Source organism: Lotus japonicus, chromosome 3 (genome assembly GCF_012489685.1).
Source record: "Lotus japonicus ecotype B-129 chromosome 3, LjGifu_v1.2".
NCBI lineage: Eukaryota > Viridiplantae > Streptophyta > Magnoliopsida > Fabales > Fabaceae > Lotus > Lotus japonicus.
The window spans coordinates 53,415,780-53,428,844 of NC_080043.1; positions in this window are offsets into that span (position 1 = coordinate 53,415,780).

Genomic DNA, 13,065 nt, shown 5'->3' on the forward strand with positions numbered 1-13,065 from the left:
TTGTTAGTGACAGCCTTAGCATCAGCAGAATCAACCTTTCCTCAGGATTGAGACATTTTGAAAGAGACAAGAATTGAACAAGACAAACAGAGAACAATTGAGAGAGAAATAAGGATTTCAGAAAACAAAAACACAAGTGGTTTAGAAGTGAAGACAAATTGCCCGTTAGGTGTAGTTATAGGGCAGTTGCTTGATGATGCAATGCTCTCTCTACTGACATCACAATGGCAGTTAATCATGATTAATGAAAAATTAGTCGTTAACAACTATGCATGCGTTGATTGCTACAATTCTTCACTTAAGAAAATCCCAAGACTTCCTCTCAATTTTTCAAATGTGCTTGCATCAAGGGGTTTTGTGAAAATATCAGCCAATTGCTTGTCAATTTTAACATGCTCCAAAGTGATGATTTTGTCTTCCACCAAATCCCTAATGAAGTGATGCCTAATGTCAATAAGTTTTGTTCTGCTGTGATGGATTGGATTCTTGGAAATATTAATACAACTGCTTCCTGCTGCAATGTACTTTGCCTCTGCAGTTGACAAGGATACACAGTTTTGCTTTTTGCTAAACCATGAGATAAGATTATTTCCTAGGAAGAAGCAACCTCCAGATGTGCTTTTTCTATCATCAGCACTACCTGCCCAATCTGCATCACAATAACCTACCATAGAGGACTTAGTATCATGAGTGTAGAGAATACCATAGTCACTTGTACCATTAATGTATTTGGTATTCGTCTTCACTTGCAGCAGATGACTTGTCTTGGGTGCAGCTTGATATCTGGCACACACACCCACATCAAACATTATATTTGGCCTGCTTGCAGTAAGATACAATAAGCTACCAATCATACTCTTGTACAGGCTTTGATCAACATCCTCTCCTTTGTCATCCTTGGTTAATTTGACATGAGTTGCAGCTGGAGTTCTTTTGTGACCTGAGTTCTCAAGACCAAATTTCTTGACTATTCCTCTAGCATATTTGCTCTGAGTGATGAACATCCTCCATTTGTTTGACCTGCAGACCTAAGAAATAGTTCAGTTCACCAACTAAACTCATTTCAAACTCAGATTTCATTTGTTGAACGAAATGCTCCACCATCGTGTTCGACATTCCTCCAAAAACAATATCATCCACATAAATCTGTGCAATCATGAGCTTCCCTTTATCATTCTTCACAAACAGAGTCTTATCTATTCCTCCTTTGCAATAGCCATTGCTGACAAGAAATTCAGTGAACCTCTCATACCAAGCCATTGGTGCTTGTTTCAAACCATACAGTGCCTTCCTCAGCTTGTACACATGATTAGGAAAATGAGGATCTATGAATCCTTTTGGCTGCTCAATATAAAATTCCCCATTCAAGTACCCATTTAGAAAAGTACTCTTTACATGCATCTGATATAACCTGAATTTCTTCAAACAAGCCACTCGCAACAAGAGTCTAATAGATTCCAGTCTAGCTATTGGAGCAAAAGTCTCATCAAAATCAACTCCTTCTATCTGAGTATAACCTTGAGCAACTAATCTTGCTTTGTTTCTGGTGACAACACCGTGTTCATCAGACTTGATTTTGAAGATCACTTAGCGCCAATTTTATTTGTATCCTCAGGTCTTGACACCAAATCCCAGACTTCATTTCTCCTGAACTGCTCCAGTTCTTCTTGCATTGCATTAATCCAGTATTCATCGGTCAGTGCCTCATTAACATTCTTGGGTTCCAATTTGGATATGAAGCAAGCATGAGCAATGAGATTCCTGGACCTAGTTGTGGCACCTTCATGAAGATCACCAATAATATTTTCTTGTGGATGTATCTTCTGAATTCTGATTGAAGGAGCTTTATTTGAAGTGTCCAACTTGTCTTCCTGCTCAGTTGCACTTGTCTCAGGTACGTTGTCCAGGTCATCTGCTAGAACATTTGCATTTTCAGTAACATCATCATCTTCCACTATAATGCTTTCCTTCATCTCACTTGGCACATCATCAACAATCACATTGAATGATTCCACCATGGTCTTTGTGCGAGTGTTATACACCCTATAGGCTCTGCTGTTTGTTGAATATCCCATGAACAATCCTACATCACTCTTAGGGTCAAGCTTTCTTCTTTGCTCTCGATCTGCAAGAATATAGCATTTACTCCCAAAAACATGAAAGTATTTCACTATAGGCTTTCTTCCCTTCCATAATTCATACTGAGTAGAGGATGTTCCTGCTCTAATAGTAACTCTGTTATGTATGTAGCAAGCAATATTCATGGTCTCACCCCAAAACTGATAGGGAATCTTCTTAGCATGTAACATGGCTCTGGCTGATTCCTGCAGAGTTCTATTCTTCCTCTCAACAACTCCATTTTGTTGAGGTGTGACAGGTGCTGAGAACTCATGACTTATTCCTTCTGATCCACAGAACTCAGAGAACTTAGAGTTTTCAAACTCCTCCCATGATAACTCCTAATTCTCACAATGACACTGCTCTTTTCATTTTGAAGTTTCAAGCAGAGATTTTTGAAAATTTCAAATGTCTATGACTTTTCTCTAAGGAAGTCCACCCAAGTATACCTGGAAAAATCATCAACACAAACAAATACATAACTTTTTCCTCCCAGACTTTCAACTTGCATAGGGCCCATGAGATCCATGTGTAAGAGTTCAAGGACCTTTGTTGTAGTCTGATGCTGGAGCATCTTGTGCGACATCTTGGTTTGTTTTCCTATTTGGAATTCTCCATACATTCTTCCTTCACATAGCATTAACTTAGGCAGACCTCTGATTGCTTCTTCAGTGATGATCTTTTGCATGCTCTTGAGGTTAATTTTTTTTGTCAAACTCTGAAAAGAACATAGGTTTGAACTTTGAACTATGTATTCTCCTGCTGAAGGATTCTGATATAAATAGCATAATACAATCCCTGAAAATCTGCTAAATTGCTATAACTGCTATCCTACAGCTAGCCTATTGTAATTACAGAGTTACATAATTATAGCTCTACCATAATGATAGAATTACAGAATTACAGCTATAAATAAATGCAGGATGCCGGCAGTTAATTCTGCCAGCTAATTCTATTGACATCCCCCTCAAATTGATGTTGGTGAATCTACAAGCATCAATTTGCTAACTAGAAATTTATGACGCTTACGTGTCAATTATTTGGTGAAAATGTCAGCAATTTGAACAGATGTGGAGACATGAGGTAGAGTGATAACTCTGCGGTCATAGGCTTCTCGAATGGAATGACAATCAACCTTTATGTGCTTCGTTCGCTCATGGTAAACAGGGTTTCCTGCAATTTGTATGGCACTCGTGTTGTCAGCATGTAACGGAGTTGGTTGTGATTGTGTGAAACCGAGTTCCGAAAGAAGACCACACAACCAAATAATCTCAGAGCATGTTGCAGACATGGCACGATAATCTACCTCAGTGGATGACTTGGAGACTGAGTCTTGTTTCTTCCATTTCCATGAGATTGGAGCATTTCCTATAAACATACACCAACCAATAGTAGATTTCCTTGTGTCCGGACATCCAACCCAATCAGAATCACTGTAGGCTTGGAGTTGTGGTGATGAACAAGAAGTAAAACATAAGCCACGATCGGGGGTACCAAGGAGATATCTAATAATGCGATGTACAACAGAAAGATGGAGATGCCGAGGAGTTTGCATGAATTTGCTTACTGTGTGGACAGCGAAAGAGACATCAGGCCGTGTAATGGTTAGGTAGATAAGACTACCGACCAACTTACGGTATAAAGTTGGGTCTTGTAGAAGTTCATCTTCATCTCGTCTATATTTTATATTAACTTCAATGGGGGTATCAACAATAGTGGAATTGGTAAGACCAGCTAGCTGAATTAGATCTTGAATATATTTGTGCTGACTTACGAAGATGCCTTGTTGTTGATAATGGACTTATAACCCCAAGAAGTAAGTAAGCTGGCCAAGATCTTTCATATGGAATGTTGAATGCATCAATTTCTTGATCGTAGAGATAGCCTCTTGATCAGAACCGGTGACCACGATGTCGTCCACATAAACAAGTAGTACCATAATTCCGTTAGAAGTCCTTTGTAGAAAAATGGACGAATCATACTGACTTTGTGAGAAGGAAAAACCAAAACCAAGTAGTGTTGTTCGAAATTTTTCAAACCATACCCTTGGTGCCTGTTTCAAACCATATAAAGAACGCTTTAGTTTGTAAACATCATTAGGTGATTGGGTAGGCATACCTGTCGGAGGTTTGATATATACTTCCTCCTTAAGGTCACTATGGAGGAATGCGTTCTTGACATCCATCTGATGTAGTTTCCAATTTTCAGATGCAGCAATGGCAATAAGAGTATGTACAGTAGTCATCTTGGATACTGGTGCAAAAGTCTCCTCATAGTCAAGACCATACTCCTACCTATTTCCAAGAACAACCAGCCTAGCCTTGTAGCGATCTATGGATCCATCCGAGCGCAACTTAATAGTGAATACAAATTTGCTGCCAAGAGGTTTAACAGACGGTGGACATGGAACAACTTCCCATGTCTGATTTTCTTCTAATGCTAGAAGTTCTACTTCAATAGCTTTTTTCCAACATGCATGCTCCATTGCTTGTTTATAGGAAGAAGGAATAGGAACATATGTTAAAGTATCTGTCAAGGATAAGGGGGAAGAAAAAGCATACTTTTCTGGGTGTTTACGAGTGCAAGTGCTACGTCGTAAAGGTGCTGGTTCTGGAACAACCACTGAATCAGCAGCCAGAGAATGATTTGGAGGGGGCCCTGGAGGTGCGGACGACTGATTAGGAGGTACAACCTTACGTCTTTGGTACACCAAGAAAGGTTTTGGGGCTGTTGGTACTACAGACTTATTAGGAAATAATGGCAAAACAGATATCATGTCAAACGCTGAAAAGAACATAGGTTTGAACTTTGAATTTTGTATTCTCCTACTGGAAGATTCTGATATAAATAGCATAATACAATCCCTGAAAATCTGCTAAATTGCTATAACTGCTATCCCACAGCTAGCCTATTCTAATTACAGAATTACATAATTATAGCTCTACAATAATGATAGAATTACATAATTACAACTTTAAATAAATGCAGGATGCTGGCAGTTAATTCTGCCAGCTAATTCTATTGACAGTTTTTGATGCCACAGATTTATCTCATCTTCCTTTGATAATAAGCACCTTGAAAAGTGAGACTTCTCCTCTGAGATCCACATATAGAAATTATCCTTGGATCTGACTCCTCTCATTACTACCTCTTGATCATCTTTAGTAACAACACATTCTATTTTCCTAAACTTCACATCAAGCCCTTTATCACAGAGTTGGCTTATGCTGAAAAGAATGGATGTTAGCCCTTTCACAAGTAACACATCAGTTAGATCAAGGGACCCAGAACCAACAAGTCTTCTAATTCCTTTGATCTTTCATTTGGCTCCATCTCCAAAAGTGACAAAACTGCTGGAGTGTCCACTAATATTCTCCAAATAGCTCTTGTCTCTTGTCATGTGTCTTAAACAACCACTATCAAAATACCAAACTTCCATTGATGAGGCTCTAAAAGATGTGTGAGAAATCAGGCTTGAGACTTCACCTTTGGGTTTCCATTTCCTTTTCACTTGGGTGTTCTCAAAGCTTCTAGGCTGACTTGATATCGGAGGATAACCATACATCTTGAAACAGTAAGGTCTTATATGACCATTTCTTCCACAGTAGTGGCATCTCCAAGGAGCACTTCAGACACTTTTGTACTGAGAAGTCACATGTCGAGGCACATGCTGAGACATCTGTCCAGACAACAGGTTGTTAATTGGTTTCTTCACCTCAGATTGCTTTGCAACAGCCACAAATTCCTGTGGAACCTTCCGACCTTCCTTGTTTGCAGTCCTGTAGTCAAAGCCAATACCCTTCAAGCTTCTCCCTTGTTTTCTTGTTTCCTTGAGGATCTTATCCAGCATATCTGAGCCATTGTTCAGCAGCCTAAGGGATTTGTGTGTGGTTTCAAGCTTGTTTTTTAAAGAAGCAACTTCCTCCTGCAATTCAGCATTAACACCTATTAATTTTACCTTTTCTAGAGTATCAATGTCTTCAAGCTTTGATTTCCAGTCATCAAGTTCTTCTTTCATTTTGCTACTAATCTACTACTTCTTATTCTTCAGTTACTGTTCCTAAAAGACCTCCAATTGCATTTCGACACGTGGCTTTCTCATTTTCTTTCAATTTATTTGTTTTCTAAGCTGTTTCTCCTCCTCCTGAATGACGAACCCTAGAATGGTAGCCTGTCTCACAGCCCCCTTCTACCCACCTCGCCGTACCATGCATCATTCTCAGCTTTCTTTATTTCTCTTTCATAAATTTAATTTCTCTACTTGAATCTTGAACAACAGCTGTGATTCAGTGTATTCGATCATCTTTCTACCCACGTCTCAACAACGCATCCCATTCGTCTTTTCCGATTGATCTGAATAGGGGTTACTTTCGGCGCCGGCGGTAGGGTTGGCGGAAGATCAGTTGACAGCGGCGTAGCTTCGAACCACTCACGAATTTACACCTCAAAACTTTCACTGTTCTGTCGTCGTTCTTACTCTTCAAAACCGGGTACGAATCGTTTAATAATCTTTCCTCTGTTGTCAATCTTTTCATCTGTAAATCTGTAAAGAAAACTTTCAAAATTCAAAAATTGATTGTTCAAATCCTGGCTATAAATACCCCATTGCCTGAACTGCCACTCATCTCATTTCTCTTTCCCAATTTCTGCATCTTGAAATTACTTGTCTTTGCAATTTGGAGGAGATTACATCGCACACTGAGATTTAGAGGTATTCTTAAATTTATGTAATGCATTATAATCAGTGTTAGTTATTGTTGATACTTTTTCTTTTTCATTTTGTTGGCTGATAATTTAATAAAATTTGTTCTGAATTAAACTCATCAATTTTTTTCTGATATTAGAATTTGGTGCGGTGTGTGACTCATGAAACTAATTCCAAATAGTTCATACTTGATAGTTCCGGATGACAAGCTTCTATCTATTTCTGTTTTCTTCTTTGGTTTAATTGGGTCGTGTGTTATTCTATTCCATTTATGTTTTCTGAATGCCATGCCCTGTGTTTTATGTAGGTGGTACTTAGATGTGGTCAGGTTGCATCAGCCATTACCACTACTGATCATCATGCTGGAAAATTTGAAGCCAAATTTTATTACAGGGTAAATTATCCCCCCTAACATTTTAAGTTCTCTAATGCCTTGATTGTGTGCATATCCAGCTTCTTTAATTCATATTTATTATTTTCATTTGTTTAGATTCTTCAAGAAGAAATTGGGGACACTCTTAAAGATGGGGACACTTCCCCCCTGCTCTTCTATGTTTTTATGGTTTGACATAACCACTTGACAGAAGATGGCATGTTTTAGGATTGTGTTATGAACTTAATATTGACAACCGCGTCATTGAAAGTGCAGCTGTTGTTCACTTCAATGGTAACATGAAATTGTGGTTGAAGTTAGCTATAGACAGGTATAAGCCTCTATGGGAAAAGTATATAAATCAAAGTCACTCTCATCTTCAACATTGTAGCCCAAGTTTAAATGCACAACTTCTCCATTGCTGACTGATTATAAAATCTGGGATTATTTTAAACTCTTGATTTGTGGTTGTCTTACTGTAGAGTCAGAAGTAGAAAATTTTGACTTCGATAGGAATTTGTTTTCTTCCCCCTTCCTTTCTCTTTCTTCTCCATCTTTACTTATGAATCAATCTTGAAAGAGAACAAAATTTCTTATACAGTAAAAGGTTTATATGCATTAGGTGAAGAGACGTGGGATAATATATTTTTGGCTGGTGGAATAATTGTTCTTTAATTAGCGATTCTCCATATTTACATGATTGAAATCAATTTCCATATGTGTTTGATTTCAGTTGTGTTTTCACCTGTCTTTATTGAGTAAATTAATGGTGGATTTTGCTCATTTTTCATCCCTTAACAATCACTTTCATTTTGTTACTTTCTTTCTCTAATCTAATTTTGGGCTTTATATTATATTGATCATCTGATAGTCACTTTCACTTTGTTTCTTTCTTTATCTAATCTAATTATGGGCTTTGTTACTTTCTTTTGTTAAAACATTGATTTTTATTGTGGTGCGTTTTGATTTTTGATATTGTCATAACGTTTGAATCATTGATTCTTGGCATGTGCCCTGACAAACTATCTTTACCATTGGGTTGTTTGATCTCCATTATGACATGTTCAGCGTTAATTGGGTTCAATTTGTTGTTCCTATATTCACCGTCATATGTGTCTTCAATTTGGATAGGTAAGGAGGGCGTGGAGGATTGTCTGGAATAATCGGTAATTTTTCTACATTTGCTGTTTTTTGTCACTGTTGTTGGTTTTAGGAGTGTTTCTATGAATGTGGCTGATTATATTTATTAGCTTTTGATATTGTAGATTTCATTGGGTCAGTTATTGCTACCTTTGTTGAAAGGGTTTATGTCAAGGATGAAAGGGTCACTAAAATAAGCAAGAAACTAAGGCATATTTGTTTTATGAAAGGAAAAACATTGAACAGATTGACATGTAATATATGAGAGATTAGCTAAGGTAATAATAGCTATTTGAGGGTTGTGATTTTGCTTACACCTTTTAGCTGATTAATCATGAGATGCAAACAAAAAAGCACTTATTGGAGCTTATTTACTGCTTTTTTAAGTAGATAAGCTCCAATAAGCTCTAATAAGCTGGTATTCAAATAGGCCCATGTCTAATAATATTCTGTTATAGGTAATATTTGGTTCTTTCTTTGTTATTTTTTTCTCTATTTCATGGAATTTGTCAATATAGCTGATTGCATAATGAACAAATAGACAACAGAGCTAATAACAAGAGAAGTTTTTGAGTGATTCTTAGAGGGGTATCAAGATAACATGCACTTGATAGCACCTAGACCACTAACACTTGCTAAAATCTTATAATTTTTAATTCTTAGATGGCTTCCTTTTGTAATTTTGTAAAGTCTCATTATAATGATTGTAATGAATATAGAAGATCTTATGAAGTTTGTTTTAAATTGATACATGACAGATAATAGAAATAACTGATACTCTTTTATACTTTATTAAGAGTAGATAATTGGGTTGTTCATTGTTGAATATATTGTTAACCCCTTTTAAAGGAAAATGGAATATCATGACAAAAGTATTTCATACAAAGTAAATGATGGCTGATATTTTAATTCTTTTGTGACATGTATATAGGTGAGTTTTTTTTTTTGTTTATATTGGTTTTTTTAATATAAATATCATTTACCAAAATTGATAGAGAGCGTTGACAGCACCCATTTGCAGAATATGTAAGGGGCTCAAAGAAAATGTAAGGAAATTGGTTGACCTGGAGTAGTTCTCGCTATTGAGGAGAGGGTTTTGGTGAATTTGAACGGTGATTCCACATATATGGCTTAGTATTTGTTCTCCTTCACAGTTGATTATTTGGTATCAGAGGGTTCCATTTCACACAGAAGCATGCCACAAGGTTATGGACTTAACATGTTCTTTATTGAAATTTTGTGCAAAAAATTTTGTATAGGCAAATAGAACAATTCAGTGATTGTATACTTTTGAAGGTTATTTTGGTATGAATGTATTGCTTATTTCTGTTGCTGATAGTGGGCGGTGGCTTTGTGATATAACAGCAAGAATATTTCAACATGAATAGTGGACTATTATTTCTTTTTTCCAATTGGGTGAAGCGCCAATATCTTTGTTGTTTCTTTCCTAGCCTCACGTTCTGATTATTGTTTCTTTTTCAAGTGTTACATTGCTTGCATTATTTGCAAGCATTTGCTTGATAACATACTTATATGATGGGTTTGGGGCACCCCTTATGCTCCCTTATATTCAATTTGCTTATAAAAAAACTAAAATAAATAGTTTGTCTTCTGTCGTTGATAGAAGTATATTAGTCTCATTATTTAATCTGATTGTCGCAGTGTACCTACATGTACCTTGGCTGATTAGTGAAGGTATGAAAAACGGTAGAAAGGGGGGGTTTGAATAGCGTTTTCAGAATAAAACTTCCACCTTAAGATTTTAACAAATCTTTCGAGACACAAGTAAAGTGCTTAAGATAAGAAATGAGAAAAGCACACAAGGATTTTATCCTGGTTCACTTGATGAATCACTCAAGCTAGTCCAGTCCACCCGTGAAGGTGATTTCTTCCTTCTTAGAATGAAGGCAATCCACTAATCAGAGAATTGTTACAACTGCACTTGAAACCTACAAGTGACTAACAATACACTGACTTAGCTCACACTAAGATTCACTCTCTTAGTCTTCTTTAGGATCCGATCAACCTTGATCTCCTAAAGGTAATCTAAACAACTGTTTAAGAAATATTGTTTACAAAGAAATTGCTTCTGAAAAGCTTGTAGTAAACACAATGAATTCAATGAAGAAAGAATGCTTAGAAGATTTGAATATAGCTTGCGCGTATGAGTTTCTTCCAACCGCATCTTTCAGTCTTCAGCCTCTATATATACTCCAAGGATTAGGGTTTGAACTTTGCATGGGAATGCTACCGTTGGAGGGAAGATCTGGGATTTCCAGCTTCTGCTGTGGCTGAGAATGTTAGGTTAGGTCGTCAGGATAGTACATTTGCTTTTGTACTTTGGATAGTGACTTGACCTTGTAGACTTCTGATCAGAGGAATGCTTCGTGTTGGAACTTGTAAAGCTTGTTGATCAGAGTCAGAGGGAAGCATGGATCCTCTGACCATTGTACCTTCTGATTCTGAACTCAGAGGAGAAGTACTTGGTCTTCAGAGCCAGTTTGCTTATGGACTTCAGAGTCTTCACTTTTCAGCTTCTGGATCTTCAGAGTCTTCTAAACCATCAGAGCTTCTGAACCTTCAGAGTGTCTGGGTTATCAGAACGTCCGGATCTTCAGAACTTCAAGTGATTTGAGTCCACATCAGAGCTTGATAAACTTCAGAACTTCTGAAGCCTTTCTACTGTTCAGATTGAACATAGATATTTCGAAAGCGTTGCTAGGGTCACTCTTTAAGCAAAGTGTTTCTGATTTGTGTGAGATTATGTTAAGGTCAGAGCCTGTTAAGAGCACACTCAGAAAACACGTTAGAGTACCATAATTGTTCATACTAAAACGTTAACTTGTAATCATCAAAACATAGAGTTGTACTACTAGATCAAAACTTGATCTTACAATCTCCCCCTTTTTGATGATGACAAAACCAAGTATTTTGATGAACAATTCTTAAACAATAAACTGAATTCAGTCAGAGTTTAGAGAAATAGAATTAGCCTGATGTGAATGGTTTATTTTGCTCATTCTGAATCCCAGTCACACTTGATTCTAAGCTTAGCTCCCCCTGAATCTAAGACTTAATGAAAACGTTAGTGATATCTAGATTCTGAGCTAAATAATATAAGAGTTCAGAGTGAAAATGCATGACATAGATGAAATGAATTAATCAGAGCGCATAAGTATTCAGAGTCACGAATAGGGTATCAGAGTTAACCAATATCATTTCAAAAGAAGTGAAATGTATTCCTTGTATTTGCCCAGTGACACATCTATGGTCATAAAAGTGGAACTCTTAAATTCTCCAAAGAAACAACAATCACACTAATCAGCGTATACATCAAAAACTGGGTTATACTCCCCCTTTTTGTCATAAGCAAAAAGCTTGGGGTGTGAAAAACTTAGCTTGAAGTACAAGGTACTCCCCCTTAAAGAAGGACTAAGTTCAAAAAGATGGAGAAATAATTAATGATTAAAAAGAGATTAGCGAAATTAAAGAAAGGAATTAATGCATATGTTGAACGTTTACCACCGGCCACGGGAGTAAAGAGAAGCTTCAGTTACCAAAGACTTATCCTCGAGAAACTGCAAGAGCAATAACTTCCGGAGAGAGAAGGATGCTTATATAAAGCGATTAGGAAAACAGTAAGCTTCACAACAAGATTACTTTTGAATCACAAATGGCATCATACATCGTTGCGTTGGAAGAGCTCAGAAAGAAGGCCTTTGAGGAAGATTTTTTCATCAATGTTAGGCACCCTGAGGGTTCGAGAACCGTACATGAGCTAACCAAAACGCTGCTGGAAAAGGATCTTAGTCCAGAATTGGAGAAAGATCTGAAGGAGTACCTCTGCTTCGTGGAGGAGATTCAGGAGCTGTGCAAGCTGGAGCTGAATCTGCTGGAAGAAAAAGAAGCAGTGGAGAAGGATCTGGAGACGAGGGAAGAGGGTCTGGAGAGGGATGAGCTGAGCAACAGGCTCGGCAACATAGAGTACAGGCTCGATCGTCTGGAGAAGGAAAGAGTACAGCAGCGCCAAGAGTGTAGGAGAATGAGGAAGGATCCTCCATTCTAGAGTAGTGCAGAAATATGATGATGTAATTTGTAATGCTTGGTTATATATATAAAAGAAAAAATTTCAGAAATATGTTGTGTTAAATACAAGAAGAAACATGAAATAAATAATAACATAAAAGCAATAAATAGACATAGTATATAGAAGCAAATAACTTAAAGCAAAGAAAAATGAATAACATAAAGTTTATCAAACAAATAAGAAAACGAGAGAGATCCTAAAAACTAAGGTTTTGCAGTGCGGCGAAGGAGCTCTTGAATAGCTTCATTCATGCTGAACAGGAGAGTCTCATGAGTGTTAAGACGTTGTTCCAAAATAGCAAGTCTGGAAGAACTTGGCTGAGTAGAAGTGGATGGAACATCCTGAGCAGAGTGAGGAGTTTGAGTAGAGTGTGAAGCAGCACTTGTGAAAGGCACTGGTGCAAGAACTTGACCTTTGAGAGCATCAGCTTCAGCCTGTAGCCTTTCAGCTTCTTTCAGGGCTTCTAACTTTGCATTCTCAATTTGTTCAGCTTCTAGACGTGCAGCTTCTTCTGCTTGTTCTTTCTTCTTTCTTGCTTCCTCAATAGCTTCAAGTAACTCAACCCTTAGTTGTTTTTCATGCATAGCCACCCTTCTGTTGAAACGCTGTCTGGCAGCTTCAATCCTCTGATCCCTTTCAGCT